Source organism: Anomaloglossus baeobatrachus, chromosome 4, assembly GCF_048569485.1.
Source record: "Anomaloglossus baeobatrachus isolate aAnoBae1 chromosome 4, aAnoBae1.hap1, whole genome shotgun sequence".
NCBI classification, from domain to species: domain Eukaryota; kingdom Metazoa; phylum Chordata; class Amphibia; order Anura; family Aromobatidae; genus Anomaloglossus; species Anomaloglossus baeobatrachus.
The window spans coordinates 390,559,568-390,579,910 of NC_134356.1; positions in this window are offsets into that span (position 1 = coordinate 390,559,568).

Here is a 20,343-nt window from a genome sequence, read left to right on the forward strand (position 1 = left end):
TGGCCCTCCTAATAGACACCAAAAGCCACTTAAAAAAATCCAGATTTTGTTGCCAGAAATTTTGACTTGGTTCTGAATCCAGCAACTTTACTCATGTAGTCTATTCTGGATGCAGGAGATGCAATATATCTTAGGCCTCCTTCACATATCCATGCAAAACACAAACATTTTGCACGGTCCGCGGTGAAGGTGCATGTGTGTTTAACATATGACCTCCGGATAGCACATGGACAGCATGAACTGGTATACTTACCTATTGCTGGCGCTGCTATCTCTAGCGCTGCTGTCTCCCGCGCTGCTGTTACTTGCAGGTCCACGGTCAGTGCAGTGAATATGCATGAGCATAATGTGTGGGACCCGGAAATAAGCAGAGGCAGAGTCAGCAGCGCCAGAAACAGGTAAGTGTAAAAATACTTTATTTTTATGTGACCTGTTTTTTCTCCAGTACGTGTCATATGGATCACATCAGTGTGCGGGTCCGGGTGACACCCATTTTGCCGGCAGAAAACAGACATGTTGTTGTGTGGTGCTCACAAACATGCTTGTGTGTCATACGAACACATGGTCGATGTGACCATTCTACGTTATTCAAATCACATACATGCAATCATGTGACTACCCACTCACACCAACAATACTGGGGAATAGTGAGAGGTTATATTGCCAAAAATAGGAGAATTTTCTCTGGCTGCATCTCTGTGCTGTTCTAATGTATAGGCACATTGTACTTGGACATAGAGATACAACTGTAAATACCAATATACACCTTTATGTACTAAACTAACTCACTAGCTTGTTGACAAAAGTGATGTTACAACTACAGCGCAAGTGACTGATGCAGCCAACCATTGAGTTCTGTAGCTCTCCTGATGTAGACGCCATAAGCCACTGAGCTCAATGATTGCTTACAGTGAATTTTGACGTTTTTACACTTGCCATGACACTTTTTTTAATTTGCTGGAGTCAATTTCAGGTTATTACTATACAAGAATTCTGAAATATGCAACAAATTCATTAAGGGACATGCTCATCTCCATGAATTTTGTGCATCTTACTCCTGTGGACTATTCTTCAAACTGGCATAGGAAACAGTCTTAGGCCTCCGTCACACTCACGTGCCTCTGGTACGTGTGTGCCTTTTTTCACGTACCGGAGACACGGGCCCACGTCGTCCTATGTATTGTTATTGTTTTGGGCACATGTAAGTATTCAGGAATGGAACGTGTGTCCGTTCCGTAATTACGTGTGTCCGTTTTTTAAAACCGCTGACATGTCCGTGTTCCTCCGGCAGCACGGGTGTCACACGGCCCGCACCCGTACCACACGGATGTAGTGTGGATGCGGGCCCATGTGACACGCGCCGGAGAAAGACACGTGTCAATGTAAAAATAATAAAAACACATACTCACCTCCACCATACCTGCAGCCTCTGCCACGGCTGTCCCCTGCATCCGTCCCCCAGTGAATTTGAACAACGCTTCTCCTGTACTGGGGGCCGGACGCAGCGTCATCGGGGCGTGGCTTTGGCCGGACGCTGTCATTCAGCACCACAGACAGCGCCGGATGATGCAGGTAGCTGGGACTTTCCGTTCTCCATGTGTTATAATGTATAACACACGGAGAACACGTACGTGCCACAAAAACAGCACATGGGGACAAAACACCCCCTTTAACACGTACGGGACAAAAACGTAACGTTTTGTCATGTAAGTGTGGCAGAGGCCTTAATGAAATGGCTTCATATTCTGGTCATTGAGCTAAACTTTTTGGGTAACAAAGTAGATGTCCATCTTTGAAATCAAAGGCCTCGAATGATGAAGTCCGGTGATTTTTTTTGCCAGTCTTGAAAGTGGTGTGGAGTAGACGCCCCTGATTCATGAAAAGGTGCATGTGTAGCGCCCCTGACGTCATCAGGAGCTACAGGGAATTGCATCCTATCAAGGATGCAATGCCTACCCCCAGAGACCAAGAAGACCAGTGCCAGTAACACCAAAACATTCATTTTAATCCCTATTTTTCCCATACCATGGACTAGTGACAGGCTAGGGTTGGACCCAATGAATGGCAACCTGGGGTTGGTACCGATCCAGTCCACTAGACGACAACCAGGGGGGAGGGGTCAGAAAGTCAGTAAGTGGAAGTGAGAGGAGACAGATGTAACCGTACTGACGGGAGAGTGTAGCAGTGACCTGTCAGGCTCGGGCGTGTGGTTGGCAAAGGAGTATGGTGGAGTACTCTCGGAACCATAGCACTGACGGGGTACAGAGCCCTAGGTCAGGAAAACACTCCAGGTAGACCTGATAAAATCTGCATGGTAAGGGGACCATTCAGGACCTCACCGACCGTAAAGTTCGGGACACAGTAGCAACGGGAGAACCGGGTAATAGGAACAGAGAAACTGAGCCAACAGGGTTCAATCTACCTGCCATACGGACTAAGACTGAAAGACGACCAGGAGGGGAACCCTAGACGCTCCAAGCCACGGGGACCCACCAACCAGAGACATGTGCAGGGGAAGACAGCCACCAGGTTACCACCCCGGCACTGGAACTAAAGGGACCAGTGGTGAGGACCAGCCTTCATCGGGTTGGCAACTATAACAACACTGTGAGTAAAGAAACCAGTTACACTGCAATCCCTTGTATGGCCTACCTTTTTTCCAAGCCCAACATCATTATCCAGGCTGCCGCAAACATCAGCCCCAGCAGTGAGAAACTGTGCAGCGGCGGCTTCATCTAAATAGCCGCAACGCGCAAGTGGCGTCATAACAAAAAACTTTATTATCATTTCCTCTGTACATAACCCCTTTCAAGCGACCCCCAGGGTCACGGAACCGGGCAACGGCCACCCAGTGAACAGATTGCAGCAACTGCCAGAGCTAGGCAGCAGAGGGTTCTGCTAAGAGAAATCAGAGCCCTCCTGCTGAGGCAACAGGTAAACCTATCTGGTGGGGAGATTTGTAATGTACGGGTAAAAGACTCTGGTCCCATTGTGATACCCCCACAAAGTGAAATGATGATACGGTGTCGGGCGGCAATAGGCCTCAAAGGGCAAGATTACCGGACTATGGAGGAACCCATATACTCAGAGAATTGGTCTACAGTCTTGACAGCCAGGGGAGTGGTTGATGTTCGCAAGGGAAGAGTACCCGTGTGAGTGTTAAATTGTGGGGAGGAGGAAACTAAATTGCCCAGGTATGCTACCATTGCCAAATTGTTCACTGTTACAGATTACTACATCCAGACAGTGGAGTCCCTGACCCCATCAGAACAGGCAGAAGTTGACAGTCTCCAAGACCAGATAGAGGGTTGCTGTCAGGAACTGCATGTAGGTACTGATTCCACCCCTTCACACCAGAAATATGGGATAGTGCAGGAATACGAACAAGTTTTCAGCAAGCATCCATTAGATTTTGGGAGGATAAAAGGGGTATATCATCACATACCCATAGGAGATCATCCCCCTATCAAAAAAAGATACAGACCTATACCACCTACTCACTATCAGTGTATCAAGGAGATGTTGAGGAATATGAAGGAGGCTGGGGTTATTAGAGATAGTTGTAGCCCCTGGGTAGCTCTGCTGGTTCTAGTTAAAAAGAAGGATGGCACCATGAGGATGTGTGTTTGCTATAGGCAAATCAATCGAATGACACATAAGGACGGCTATCCGCTACCCCGCACAGAAGAATCCCTTGCTGCACTGAAGGCTGCTAACTACTTTTCCACCCTAGATCTCACCAGTGGCTATTGGCAAGTCTCTGTGGCAGAAAAGGAACGGGAGAAGACTGCATTCACCACACCAATGGGCCTGTGTGAGTTCAATAGCATGCCGTTTGGACTCTGCAACGCACCCGGAATGTTCCAAAGACTGATGGAATGCTGCCTGGGACAGTACTGCTCTATGATGTTATCGTGTATTTGAAAACCTACAAGGAACATCTGGAACATCTAGCTGAGGTATTTGAGGCATTGTCGAAGTACGGAATGAAGTTGAAAACATCAATGTGTCATCTGTTAAAACCCAATGTTCAGTATCTCGGACACGTAGTTAGCGCAGAAGGAGTGGCACCAGACCCAGAAAAGATTACAGTCATCAAGAACCGGCCAAGACCGACCACCGTCAAAGAGGTACGTCAGTTCCTGGGCTTGGTAGGATACTACAGTAGATTCATAAAGGACTATACAAAGATGGCAGTACCTTTGCAAGAACTCCTGGTAGGCCAGGCCAAGAAGGGCAAGACTTCTGGTCCTCCATTTGAATGGGGTGAAGGAGAAGAGAACTCCTTCAGACAGATGAAGTGTGCTCTGACTGATGATGAGATTCTGGTGTATCCTGACTACAACTTACCCTTTGTGCTGTATACTGATGCCAGCAACGTGGGATTGGGAGCTGTGCTATCTCAAGTACAGAACAGCAAAGAACGAGTGATTGCCTACGCAAGTAGGAAGCTCCGTCCTACTGAGAGGAACCCTGAGAACTACAGCTCATTCAAGTTAAGGTACCGTCACACTAAGCAACTTACCAGCGATCCCAACAACGATAGGGATCGCTGGTAAGTTGCTAGGAGGTTGCTGGTGAGATGTCACACTGCGACGCTCCAGCGATCCCACCAGCAACCTGACCTGGCAGGGATCGCTGGAGCGTGGCTACACGAGTTGCTGGTGAGCTCACCAGCAACCAGTGACCAGTCCCCAGCGCCGCGTGGAAGATGCTGCGCTTGGTAACTAAGGTAAATATCGGTAACCAACCCGATATTTACCTTGGTTACCACCGCACGGAGCTACACGTGCAGAGAGCAGGGAGCAGCGCACACTGAGCGCTGGCTCCCTGCTCTCCTAGTTACAGCACACATCGGGTTAATTACCCGATGTATGCTGCAGCTAAATGTGCACAGAGCAGGGAGCAGCGCACAATGCTTAGCGCTGGCTCCCTGCTCTCCTAGTTACAGCACACATCGGGTTAATTACCCGATGTGTCCTGCAGCTAAATGTGCACAGAGCAGGGAGCAGCACACAATGCTTAGTGCTGGCTCCTTGCTCTCCTAGTTACAGCACACATCGGGTTAATTAACCCGATGTGTCCTGCAGCTAGCTACATGTGCACAGAGCAGGAGCCGGCACTGACAGTGAGAGCGGAGGAGGCTGGTATCGAAGGTAAATATCAGGTAACCAAGGACAGGGCTTCTTGGTTACCCGATGTTTACTGTGGATACCAGCCTCCGCAGAAGCCGGCTCCTGCTGCCTGCACATTTAGTTGTTGCTGTCTCGCTGTCACACACAGCGATCTGTGCTTCACAGCAGGACAGCAACAACTAAAAAATGGCCCATGACATTCAGCAACAACCAACGACCTCACAGCAGGGGCCAGGTTGTTGCTGGATGTCACACACAGCAACATCGCTAGCAACGTCACAAAAGTTGTTCGTTAGCAGCGATGTTGCTAGCGATGTTGCTTAGTGTGACGGGGCCTTTAGAGTTACTGGCCTTGGTCTGGGCTGTCATTGAATGGTTTAAAGATTATCTGGCAGCTGCGAAGTTCACCGTCTTCACAAACAATAAACCTCTGACCCACCTGGATACGGCAAAGCTAAGTGCACTGGAGCAACGTTGGGTGGCCCAGCTAACGAACTATGATTTCACCATCAAGTATCGGGCTGGTCGCAAGCATGGCAACGCGTATGCGTTATCCAGGATGCCTCAGTTATCAGATGGGGGAGAAGATGTGGACGAGCTAGAAGAGATTGAGTTGCCAGCTTTCCACCGCCACAGAGCATCCCAGTATTAACAATCTTGTAGCAAGCATCAAGAGGCTGCATTGAACCTGATACCTCATTATGGTTGTAAGGAAACATAGGTTGTGACCCTGCAGTTAAGTTGGTCAAAGAACTGATAACCCAACCAGGTTCGTGCCTAGGACCTAATGCTCCACCTGAAGCACAAGACCTGTGGAGAGAGAGGAGCAGGCTGTGTAGCCATCGAGGCAAACTGTGCAGAAGTGTCACTAACCCTAAGACTCACGAGAGGGTATGTCAAGTGGTAGCACCCAAGAACAATGTTCAGATGGTGCTAGAAGCCTACCACGACCGAGCAGAACACGCCAAAACGCCAAGTTGTCACGGGCAGAGAGGGGTTTTTGGGGAATGCCGCTCGCCTGGGGAATCTCTGGCACTCGGGTCCGATGCTTCTGCTCCTCGGTGGCTCGAGCACGGGGCCGGACCCGGGGGCTCGAGCAGCGCCTCCTCACCCACGAGTGAAAAGGGGGAGGTTTGGTGGTGGGATGTCGGTTGTGACGCCACCCACGGGGTTGTGGTGATGGTGGGCACCACCGCTGCTGATGATGGGGGCTCCCGGGAGCGATGGCGGGGAGCAGCTGAGGTGTTGGCCCCTCCGTGGGTAGGAGCTGGTGTCCCGGGGCCTGGTAGGAGGGAGCGTGCTGCAGGGCGCAAAGCTGTGGTGCGGTGCCTGATGGCACTGTTGTACTCACAATTGAACCACACAGAGTCACTGGTAAACTAGGAACTGCCGGAGTCCGCAGCCTTCGGTACGGAGGGTGTTTAAGTCCCACACATGGTGCAGCAGACCCCTGTTCTTTCCCTGCAGTCAGATGCCTCTTTCTCCACTCTTTCTCTTTCTTTCCTCCTCGGCCGGGAACGGGGAGTCCACTCCCCTGCAGTGATCCGGGATCTCTTTCGATACCGGCAGGACACTACCCTGCCCCGGTCACCTCAAGTCCCTTCCTCACTAACAGCCTGTCCCGGCCCTTTTGGAGCATGGTTCTGTAGCAGCCCGGGAGCTACAGCTCCCGGGCTGCTACAGAACATCTTAATTAAAACATCTTTAATTCCTATTAGATAAAATAGATGGTGAGGATAAAATTTCCTATGATTATGATTATCCTCAACATGTATTTTATCTAATAGGAATTAAAGATGTTTTTTTAATCTCCAACAATTTTTGTCTACATGGATGTTTTGTGCCGGAGTACCTCCTTACTTTGATTGTCCACAGCCTCCCTTGTCTACTGAGTACCGTCCAGGAGTTTCCATCCAGCTGAACCTGCAATAAACGTGAGCTGAAACCTCTTTTTTTCTACCATAATGTAAAAAGGACCTGTATAATACTCACCTGTGAGGCGGTCCGGTCCAATGGGTGTCACTGTACTTGGTTCGGTGCCTCTTCCATCTTGTGTGATCCCTGTCCTCCTTCTTCTGAGGCCCGTGTGCATGACGCGTCCTACGACATCCACACAAACCAGCATTGCGGTCCCGTGCAGGCGCTTTTTGATCTTCCCTTCTGAGGGCAGATCAAAGTTTTGTAGTGCGCATGTACAGGTGGTCTTTGAACTTTCCCTTCACCTGCGCATTACAGTACTTTGATCTGCCCTCAGCAGGACAGATCAAAGTGCGTCTGCGCAGGACTATAATGCCGGCTTGTTTGGATGATGTATTTTGCGTCATCTACACAGGGCTCAGAAGAAGGAGAACAGTGAAAGCCGCAGGGAGGAGGCAACGGACCGAGACCAGTGACACCCATCGGACCGGACTGCTCCCTAGGTGAGTATAAGGCCATGTGCGCACGGGAGAAAGTTACTGTGGAATTTGTTGTGGAAAACCCATGGATTTTCTAGATTTTCCAGATAAATCTGCAGGTTTACGCAAATACAGACACTCCTCATGTTATCCTATTGGATTTGGTGAGTGCTGTATCAATGCTGCGGTATTTGCGGCTGCGGAATATGCTGCAGATTTCCCACAGCTGCACGTAACTTCATGTCAATTATTCATGCGGAATTATCTGCGGAATTCCCGCTCCTCCACTATGGAGATAGAGGTTGGGACTTCCGCAGGTAAGCCGCACTTTTACCGCAGGTTTCCCACAACAATTCCGCAGAAATACTGCAGCAATAAATAGCTGTGGATTCCAGGGAGTTGCTGCATAAACCTGCGGAAATACCTGCAGAATAGTCCGCAGGTACGATCTCCCATGGGCACATGGCCTTATAGAGGTGTTTTTTATGTTTTACAGAGCTCTTATATACAGCATTCAGGAATATTGTATATATAAGGGCTCACTGGTGGTGGCCGCAGCTCATAAGGGAACAGGTTACCTTTAAGTGACAGGTTCCCTTTAAATAAATTTAATAGTAATAATAACAATACTAGTATCCGGTAGGACCAAACAATATGTGAAAATCACATCATTCTGAATAGAAATGTTTCAGGTCTAATAAGTGATTGTCAATTTATGATGATTTTTTTCCCTCTTATTGACATTTCATATCAAAAATGGTTAATGCCCTTGAACAAATAACCAAGCAAAAATAAACTTTCATTTAATGTCCCAAATAGAATATCCGAACTAGAATATTTCATTGGATGCTATAGCAGATTAATTATGCTGGGCAAGAAGAAACGGAAATCTCCTTTCACAGTACATAAAGATAAGACTTTAATTTACCCATCTGGAGATGGATCAGTATTTCACAACTTGCAATGGTTCCTGATATAAAATCTAATGACTTTCAGGACTGACTTCAGGCCAGATGGTCATATTTTCACTCCAAAGTGCTGCGCAAATTTCCTTGTGAAATGCGAAAGTGATAACAAAACCCAAATGTCACACTCCGGAATATTATCTAATGCCCTATACCAGAGGCATTGTGTAAACAAAGCTGGCATCCATTACACGTTTGGAAAGGGGCACGAGAAGAGACAATTATAGTATGCTGGAAGTCATAACAACTGGTACAGTGGTTTTATCATGTCTTCACCAAAGCCATCTGGCTAACACGTTCATTCTTCCAACGAGATGCCTGCAGCTTTTGTTGCTCGTACCCTGCATCTAAACCCCAGCTTGTGTCAGACATATTCTAACCCTCCCTGTTTTCTTTCCTGTTCCAGGCGGGTTATATTTTTCATGCTTTGAGATGACAGGTTTTGAGATCAATCACATAGCATACAAATAAATATATATTTTTATAACAAAACAGATATATTTTTGCAAGAAAATGACATTTTTACTAGACATTACTGGCATACAGTATATATTCAACGTTTTGCAAAATTTAAGGTTTAAATTGGAAAACGCCAGATTTCATTGTTTTGTATATCAATTAAATTGAATTAAGACATATAGTATATACAGCAATGTGTCTGCCCAGCAGAGAATCAGGCTCCTGGTGTCATCCCATAAATTCAGTAATAGAAGTACAGCTATCACAATTTCCTCTGTGTGATGACGATGATTTTGTGTTAACACTAGAACTACTGGACTCGTGACACCTATATAGAAATACATAGTGCAAAGTAGTCAAAATGACTACCTCAGTAGTTCTAGTGTTAAAGGGGTATTCTCGTGTTCTCATCCCAATATGTAGTAGGTGTAATAGCAATAATATTAGCAAATATCTCCAATTAGAAATGTTTTATAGTTCTCCTGATATAGCCATGTATCTTACATGTGCAGGGTATTGCTACTTAGGTATCCATGGTTACAACCACTCATATAGAGACAGTTAGTTGATCCTGACTGTAACATGGATACCTAAACTGCAATGCTCTGCACATGAAGTAAGAGACATGGCTATATCAGGAGATCTATTCTACATTTCTAATTGGAGCATTTTGCTATTACTAGTACATATTGGGATAGGATCTTGGAGACTGTAATACCCCTTTAAGCCCTGACAAATAGAGCAGTCCGCTCTTGAAATGCATTGCCAATATAGTCTTGCATCTGTATTCTGGTGCCGCTATCTACTCATCTTATTTTTCATGTTGGTGCCATTATTATGACCCATTATGACTATTCTCTATCCTTTAAAGGACCAAACAGTTTATCCTGTTTTTGCGCTATTTGTCCTCCCCTTTTTCCAAGAGCCAAAACCTATTGTTCTGCCAACATGGTCATATGAGGTCTTGTTTTCCATGAGACAAGTTGTAGTTTTGAAGAACTCTATTAATTTTACTATTTAATGTACTGTAAAATGAGAAAAAAAACTACTTAGTGTAAAAAATAAATGACCATGAGTCACCACATCAGTAAATGTATGGCAATAGTAAACACGGCCAGTTTTTTTTTTTTTATTATTTTATTGGTCGCAAAATTTTTTTTAATTTTTTTCATCCATTGAGCTGTATGAGGACTTGTTTTTTATGTAATGTGCTGATGTTTTTATTGATCCAAATATGAAATACATACAAAGTTCTTATCACTCCTTATTGCATTTTTTTTGTGTACAGTTGTGATGACCGAAAAACTGCAATTGTGGTATTGCAATTTTTTTTTATTTACAATTTTTACCAATTGGGTAAATTAATTTTATATTTTGATAGATCAAATAGATCAAATAGGTAGTACATAAATGTATGTTTACATTTTGTGCTTCTTAATTTTAACTTTTTAAACTTTTTTTTTCTCCTATACAGCGCAGGCAGTTATGGCAGTCATGGCAGGAACAATGCACCCCCCCTCCCCCAGTTCGTGTACTTTAAAAGTTACTGTCAGAAATTGACATTTGAGGCATTTAAGAGGTTAACAGCAGTGGTCAGAGCTCAGCTCTACTCGCTGCTGTTAGAGGCTGTTGCTGGATGAACAAGATATATATCATCTGCCAGAAATAGAGTAGGTTCAGTTTCTCAGTTCTTTCCATACACCCGCTACTTGCAGTGACTTGCAGTGACTTGCAGTGACTTGCAGTGACTTGCAGTGACTTGCAGTGTTCATGTCCTGTGCGTATTAGAAAAGGGTTAATTTAAGTGTTTGAGAATTGTGTATTTGCAGCACAATTTGCCATTAAAGTCAATGGGCTATTTACTATTAAATAACTACAGGCCGATTCAAAAAGAATGGTGCAAAATTATACCCTCAGAATTCATATCCAAAAGAACAAAACATAAATGTATTAACTTGAAAAAGAAATGATATATCAAAGTTTTATCTACACATTGTAAATGTTCAAAGTTATTTCCATCCATGACATGTCTAGGCTGTAGTCCAGTTCTGTTCAGACATGATGAGCTGTCGATTCACCAATGTTGCGCCAACATTCACATTTGCTAGAACTAATACCCTGCGACTACTTTCTATGGAGCTACATCAAGGACTCATTGGATCTGACCACCCAGCCACAGAATCTGAAAGATCTGAGTCACCACATGACTGAAACATTGGACTCCATATCTAAGGATATGCTGGCAGGGGTGTGGACAGAACTGGACTACCGCCTAGACATCTGCAGCCACCAATGGAAATCACTTTGAACATTTGTAGTGTATAGATAAGGCTTGGATAGATAGCTTCTCTTTTCATGTTAATACATTTGTGTTATGCTCTTTAACGATGCTGTAAATTTGCACCATCCTTTTTTAATCACCCTGTACATTTAAGTAATCTACTGTTAGCCCTCTATTAAGATTGCTGATAATCCCTATTTCATAAAATGCATTTCCTAGAATTATACTGGCTGTGTAACAGGTGGGGAGACCATGGCTTAGAGCAGAATCCATGCCCTGCAGCACTACAGATGCAGAGGAGTGCTGGCTGGATGTATGTACTTTTACCTTAGCGATACACCACTGCTTATTGCACACTGCCACTTTCATGAGGAAATAAGATTATGTGGCAATACTGAAGCAACATCTCAAGACATTAGCACAAAAGTTAAAGCTTAGACAGAAATGGGACTTTCAAATGGACAATGACCTGAAGCATACTGCTAAACTGGTTACAGAGTTGTGACGCCCCTGGACTATCAGGTCGTCACAGGGTATTGCACAATCTAGCCTCCCGTGCAGCATCTACCTCCCTCTTGGTTATGGGTCCCTAACCAAATGGTGTTGCCTACATCAGCAAATCAAAATCCTAGATACACCCTGCACCACACCCACTAGACACACCAGTGGACGGCTTGAGTGGAATAGAGTCGCCCACCTGGGGGGTCTTGGAGGGGAGGTGAAGGAGTGTAGTCAGTCGATTAGAGAGTCAGTTAGTGGTGAGCCCTCGAGCTGTGAGGAGCTCTGAGGAGGTTGGGAGCAGTGACTCCCATAAGGAAACTGTCTAGGTTGCAGACGGTGGTCTGGGCCTAGAGGAGTCGGGCCCCCAGTCGCAGGGGATCGTGGCAAGGGGCTCGGATCTGTGAAGCAGGACAGTCGGTGGCCTTGCACCATCATCAGGCTGGGACTGAGGCACGACGGGGTACGTAGACCCCAGGTCGGGGAATAGCTGCATGCAACCCGATAATTTACCCGTGGAGAACGGAGCCTTCAAGATTCGTTCCCAACCGCTCCAAAATCTGGGTACTAGCGCAACGAGGGGGATAGGACTTTTCACCCAAAGCTCCCACACTTAGCCATAGTGGGGAGCGGGACCCGGCAAGTTTCACACTACTGGGACCACCAGAGAAGTAAACTTAGTGCCAGGAGGCAGGTCACGGATCACCAGGCAGCACCATTGGGGATAGGACCTGAACTTGCTCCCCTCAGCGGCAGCAGTGTCCAGAGATTTGGTTTACCCGGTTGTCAGTGTCTGATTAATGGACTGAGTGAGTACAAGAGTGATCCCTGCATCCCACGACCTAATCCTCCCACCGAGTCCCGGGGCACCCCCCTACCCGTGGAGGGTCACAACACCTGGCTGCCCCCCCGTCATCACCCTGGGTACTCCCCAACGGCAGCGGCGGTATTCACCCCAGTTACTGCGCACCACGGGTGGCGTCACAAACTCTATTACCCCTTGTAAATATTCCCCCCCTTCATTTGAGTGGCCGCACGACCCCTCCCCGGGTCCGGAGACCCTCGAGCTGCTGAGAACCCAGATCCGAGCAGCTTGGCTGCTTCCACGGCGGCGGCACAGAGTGGCTAAAGGATAACAAAGTCAATGTTTTGGAGTGGCCATCACAAAACCCTGATCTCAATCCTATTGAAAATTGATGAGCAAAGCTGAAAAGGCAAGTGCGAGCAAATATGGCTCAGTTACACCAATTCTGTCAGGAGGAATGGGCCCAAATTCCTACAAACTACTATGAGAAGCTTGTGGAAGGATATCCAAAACGTTTGACCCAAGTCATACAGTTTAAGGACAATGGTACCAAATACTAATGAAATGTATGTAAACTTTTGACTTTGCAGAAAATAATAAAAATGCCTAAAAACATTCTCTGTCTCATTATTCTGGCATCTGGCAAATATAAATAATTTTGGTAATCCTGATTGACCTAAAATGGGAAAGGTTTATTTTAACTTCATATCAGATAGTAAGAAAAACATGGATATGTGTCTTTATAGATAGTGTATGTAAACTTATGATTTCAAGTGTACATCAGATAGCAGACATAACACTTAAAGAATACATCTTCTGCAGAATCCAAAGAGCTTCACGGTTACACATGGCTGTGCATTACTTCTGCTACATGGTATGTTAGGCCAGTAAACCACTATGGGAATGTTCCTCTTCCTTTCATGTGAGGACCTCACTGGCTGAAGTGCATTGCTATGACTTCTCAGTCTCTACTATTCTAAAAGTCCATTTGATCTTGGTGTGCCAGTGCATCTTCAGTTCCCCATAGAAGCCTGGCCATCTATTCCTCTATGATCTGATAATTTTAGGACTTTAGGTCTTTCTATATCTGTTGAACAACCGGGAAGTAACTTCCTCTACTCACTTAACTCCCCCCATAATGGGCTGCCCCAATAGTTAACCCTGTCTGTAGCTAACAAAGTGTTGTAGGCCACCAATGATCTTTAGTTACATTGGGAGTTTCATTCATTATATATTACAGTGGCATGCAAATGTTCTGGCACCTCTGGTGAAAATTTCTGTTATTGTGAACAGTTAAGCAAGTTGAAGATGAAATGTTCTCTAAAAGGCATAAAGTAAAAGATGACACATTTCTTCTGTATTTTAGGCAAAAAAATAAAATATTTTTCATCTTTTACATCTTAAAATTAACAAAAAAAGACAATAGGCTGATGAGAAAATGTGGGCACCCTCCATTGTTAGTACTTAGTAGCACTCCCTTTGGCAAGTATCCCAGCTTGTAGATGCTTTTTTTTAGCAGCTAAGAGTCTTTTAATTCTTGTTTGAGGGATTTTCATCCATTCTTCCTTGGAAAAGTCTTCCAGTTCTGTGAGATTTCTGGGTTGTCTTGCATGCACTGCTTTATTGAGGTCTAGCTACAGATTTTCAATGATGTGTGGATTTTGACTTGTGTTTAGGATCATTATCCATTTGTAGGAGCCATCCTCTCTTCAACTTCAGTTTTTTACGGATGGTGTTATATTTGTGTAGTAGAGTAGACTGTGGCTAGCAACCCCTAAAAGACTTCCTGACTATAACAAGAATGTGTAAAGTTCATTATAAAGGCCCCTTTACACACTGCAACATCGCTAACGACATCGCTGTAACGTCACCAGTTTTGTGACGTAATAGCGACCTCCCCAGACACATTGCAGTGTGTGAAACGCATTAGCGACCTGCCCCCCGCTGTGAGGTCGCTGATCGCTACAAATCTTTCAGAACCATTTTTCGGTCCTGTGTTTCCTTCTGTGCAGCATGCATCGGTGTGTTTGACACCGTTACAACGACTTCGTTAGCAACTTCCCTTTCAAATAGCTGCTTTGACATGTCCCCAATGACTAGCTAGGTCGTTCTGCAGGTCCAGGATCACTAGAAAGTCTCTAAACGCTGCTGTGTCGTTGGCCAGGTATGCCTTTTTGACAGCTCACCAGTGACTCACCAGAGACTTTGTAGCGATCCCGGCCAGGTTGGGATTGCTGGTGGCATCGCTAGAAAGTCTCAGTGTGTAAAGGGGTCTTAAGTGTGCAGTATAAATAGACCTTTAGATAATCCCAAACCCTTGCCCATCTTGATTAGAGGACTTCAAGCTGTATTGTCAGACCAATAAAGGCCACTTCACACATAACGAGATCATGAACGAGATCGTTGCTACGTCATAGTTTCTGTGACGCAACAACGACTTCACTAGCGATCTCGTCATGTTTGACACGTACCAACGATCCGCCCCCTGCTGTGAAATCGTTGGTCAATGCTGAACAGCCTGGGCCATTTTTGGCTCGTTGGAGTCCTGCTGGGCAGGATGGATCTGTATATTTGACACCTAGCTAACGATTTTGTTAACGACCTAGATGAATAATTCGAGATCGGAATTGTTACCACAGCTGTTGTGTGACAGGGTCCCGACGATTTACAAGATCGTTATACAGGTCGAATGCTCGTTCCTAAAGTCGGTGTGTGTGACACCTCACATACGATTTCACCAACGACTCAGGAACGATCCGGGAACTGTGACGTAGTAGCGATCTCATTCACGATCTCGTTATGTGTTACTGGACCTTAAAGGCCACTTCACACATAACGAGATCGTGAACGAGATCGTTACTACGTCACAGTTTCTGTGACGCAAGAACGTCTTCAATTGGGATCTCGTCACGTTTGACACGTACCAACGATTCACCCCCTGCTGCGAAATCGCTGATCGATGCCGAACAGCTTGGGCCATTTTTGGCTCGTTGGAGTCCTGCTGGGCTGCATGATTCTGTATGTTTGACACCCTACTAACGATTTCGTTGACGACCTAGATGAGATGCACGAAGGCGTGTTGTTGCGTCCCCGTTTCCACGCCCCTTCTGCACCGATTGGTTGGCGCTGAGAACAATAGCGTGTAGTTACGTCACCATTTCCGCGCCCCTCTCTGCACCGATTGGTTAGCAATGAGAACACTATTGCGTTCTGATTGGGTATCGCTTCATGCTTTGTTCCCTTTTGAGTCTTCTAGGAACAAACCTGTGACTACACCCAGATTGATTCGTGCTTTGTTCCCGCTTGCTTGGTTTTCAGATCAAAGCCGCATCTGCACTTGGATTAATCCCTGATTTGTTCCCGAGCGTGTCGCTGTGAGGATCGAAACTGCGATTATTAATAGATAGCATAGACGGCTGCATTTTCTGGACACGGTAAGTCATTTTTGAAAAGTCTTTGTTACTTGTTCCATGTTTTTGTTATAGTATTGATAGTATTTGTGTTTATAGATAGTAATTATTTTTGCAGATAATGAAAGTGGTTAGTTGTTATCTGTATACATATTGCCTTTTGTGCGTCCATCGTCCTTTTATGTGTCCTTATCTAGTATTGCTGGCTATTTTGTCTCTCTGCTACAGCCGCCATTTTGTTTCTCTGACACAGTTAGAACTGGTGCACTTCTATTTTCCATTTTAGTGTCTCTTCTACACCCCCCCAAAAAATGTGATTGGTTTATAGCAACTTCTCTCATCTTTACATGTTTTTTTGCAGTGTGGACCACATGAACGACATGCAGCGTGTTGTGCTGGGTGCTGCATTGATGTTTGAGGCCGGTCGGCTATGTGAAGGGGAACAGAGGCGTTCCAAACGAAAGCGCTGCATGTGGACCAGAGAGTGGCTGCAGAAGAGGTACAAATACTCCCACATGCAACTGCTAAGAGAGCTGCAGGAAAATAATCCTCAGGATTTCCACAATTTTATGCGGATGTCAGAGGAATCATTCAGCCTTTTACTCAAAAGAGTTACGCCAATTATTCAGCGCAAGAATACAGCGATGCGCGCTGCCATCCCGGCAGATTAAAGATTGGCAGTCACGCTGCGTTTCCTGGCCACCGGACGCTCCCTGCAAGACTTGCATTTTTCTTCTGCAATTTCAAGGTCCCTGCTCAGCGTTCTTATTCCGGAGACATGTAGAGCAATTTTCCACAGTCTGCGTAACTACATTGAGTTCCCCAAAACTGTGGAGGAATGGAAAAAGATTGCCTCCGATTTTGAGCACCTTTGGCAGTTCCCGAACTGTAGTGGTGCTTTGGACGGGAAACGTGCGGATCACTCAACCACTGAACAGCGGCTCCTATTTTTATAACTATAAGGGCTATTTCAGCATCATCCTAATGGCCCTTGTGAATGCCAATTACGAATTTATTGCTGTTGATGTTGGCATGAATGGCAGGGTTTCTGACGGTGGGGTTTTAGAGCACACAGGCTTTGGTGAACGTTTGCAAAATGGTGAACTGCACTTGCCCCCCAACTCTGACACTACCGCAAACCTTAACTTTGTATTTGTGGGCGATGAAGCATTCCCACTTCATCCCAATCTCATGAAACCATTCCCCCAGAAAAGTCTAACGGCGGAAAGACAAAGGTTCAATTACAGATTATCAAGGGCACGCAGGGTTGTGGAAAATGCCTTTGGGATAATGGAAAATCGCTTCCGAGTTTTCCACACACCAATTAACCTGAGTCTACCATCAATAGACGTAGTTGTTTTGGCCTGTTGCGCCCTTCACAACTTTCTTCGACGGCGAGATGCAATTACGTACTGTCCAACAGGCTTTGTAGACTCTGTTGACTTAAATGGTGAAGTGGTGCTTGGCGAATGGCATTCTGAAGATCCCGCAATCTCAGGACTTCAACCATTGGCGCCCGGCAGAAATGCCGATGATGCGAAGGCCTGTCGAGAAAAGTACTGCCAATATTTTAATGGTCCTGGTGCAATTACGTGGCAGCATTAGATAGACTTGTATTGATCACATTTATGCAGAGCTATAATTTCTTGTATTGATTTAATACACTTTCCTTCTTAATTTTAAAATATATGTAGTGTTATGTTCATCACATTTATACTAAAATGTCATTTTTTAAAAATGATTACTTTAATAAACAGTTGTTTTTACTTTTCACAAGATTTGTTTGTCATTCATTCACTATTAAGGGCTACTGTGGGGATCAGTACCACCATTGCTGCCATTCCATCACCCCCAGAGGCCCCATACAGCAGCGGCGGATTAAGGTGGCGTCACGAATATAAACTACAATCACCCCCACTGAAGCCATATCAGTTGACTCCTGCTAGGGTCACGAGGTGGGGCCCCGCCACCACTTATGACCCCCAGACTAGTCCGGCCCGGCACCGGGTGTCCCATAGCCCTGGGGTGGGCGAGTCATCACTGCTAGCATTGGGCCTCCTGCTCCGGATCGCACATTGAGAGTGAGCGTAGCGAACAACTGCGTGCCAAAATATGCGCCAAACCACTTGATTTCCACCACATATTACATATCGGTGTACTAAGAAGAAATTGCACAATATATTTTATGGTGAATTTTTTCATGATACCCTAGTAAAAATGCTCAATGGTATGGTATGACTAAAATTTGATTGTTGGGTTTAAAAGTAAAATGTTCACTTTTAACTTCAACATTGCTTTTCTTTATGTAAAACCCTGAAAAGGTTTATTTACTTCCTCAATTTGGCGTTCAGCTGTATGAGGAATACATCATTTAGGACTCTTGTACAATTATGATTTCCATGTGCCAATGCAATAAAAAAAAAAAAACACACTCACAATGTTATATGAAGCTGTATATTTTTTTTTTAAACGGGGACGTTTGTGCGTCGCCGAAACCGTCATCAAACGACATCTCATTATTGATTTTTTATAATTGTATGAGCGCTCGCAGTGTGTGCTATCACGACCCTTGACACACCGTTTGCGTCATGGCGCGATCTCATTTCTGCAGCAAAGATCATTATGATTTGTTGTTGAAAGTGAGTCGCACTTTCACCTTCAATCATAGCAATTGTAATATTTCACCAATCAACAATCCAGCCATGGCCGAAGATGTAATTTCATCGGCCATTGGCTGGAGCAGGTTCACCGCCCACCCCAATCTGATTGGAGCTAGCGTTCATGTGACGCTATCCGTCGAATCAGATGTGGAGAGGCGTTACCACGGGTGACGCAACTGCGTTTGCTACGCAGACGCAACTGCGCCCAATCATAACAATGGCGGCACGCAGGAGAGCGACAGCTTGGGGAGAGGCGGAGGTCCGTTATCTGATCAGAGAATGGATGCTCATGACTATGATTGCCGTGGGTCGCAAGAGCATCCACTTCTCCATAAAAAAGTGGTATTGTGCAGGATCCAACGTGGGCTGAGGAGGAAGTTTCATTTGGAGCGTACCTGTGCCCAGATCCGCAAAAAACTAGCGGATCTGCGGTACCGCTCCAGTGCCCGGATCTCTGCCATACAAGCAGAGTTGCAGTCTAACCAAGGTAGGTGCAGATGAGTGTGCCTAGGCAACTTATAATGGTGTTCTTAAATATATATATATCTATCTATATATATTTATATATATATATAAATATATATATATATATATATATATATATAATTTATATAATTGAGATATATAGATATATACAGTTAGGTCCAGAAATATTTGGACAGTGACACAATTTTCGCGAGTTGGGCTCTGCATGCCACCACATTGGATTTGAAATGAAACCTCTACAACAGAATTCAAGTGCAGATTGTAACGTTTAATTTGAAGGTTTGAACAAAAATATCTGATAGAAATTGTAGGAATTGTACACATTTCTTTACAAACACTCCACATTTTAGGAGGTCAAAAGTAATTGGACAAATAAACCAAACCCAAACAAAATATTTTTATTTTCAATATTTTGTTGCGAATCCTTTGGAGGCAATCACTGCCTTAAGTCTGGAACCCATGGACATCACCAAACGCTGGGTTTCCTCCTTCTTAATGCTTTGCCAGGCCTTTACAGCCGCAGCCTTCAGGTCTTGCTTGTTTGTGGGTCTTTCCGTCTTAAGTCTCGATTTGAGCAAGTGAAATGCATGCTCAATTGGGTTAAGATCTGGTGATTGACTTGGCCATTGCAGAATGTTCCACTTTTTTGCACTCATGAACTCCTGGGTAGCTTTGGCTGTATGCTTGGGGTCATTGTCCATCTGTACTATGAAGCGCCGTCCGATCAACTTTGCGGCATTTGGCTGAATCTGGGCTGAAAGTATATCCCGGTACACTTCAGAATTCATCCGGCTACTCTTGTCTGCTGATATGTCATCAATAAACACAAGTGACCCAGTGCCATTGAAAGCCATGCATGCCCATGCCATCACGTTGCCTCCACCATGTTTTACAGAGGATGTGGTGTGCCTTGGATCATGTGCCGTTCCCTTTCTTCTCCAAACTTTTTTCTTCCCATCATTCTGGTACAGGTTGATCTTGGTCTCATCTGTCCATAGAATACTTTTCCAGAACTGAGCTGGCTTCATGAGGTGTTTTTCAGCAAATTTAACTCTGGCATGTCTATTTTTGGAATTGATGAATGGTTTGCATCTAGATGTGAACCCTTTGTATTTACTTTCATGGAGTCTTCTCTTTACTGTTGACTTAGAGACAGATACACCTACTTCACTGAGAGTGTTCTGGACTTCAGTTGATGTTGTGAACGGGTTCTTCTTCACCAAAGAAAGTATGCGGCGATCATCCACC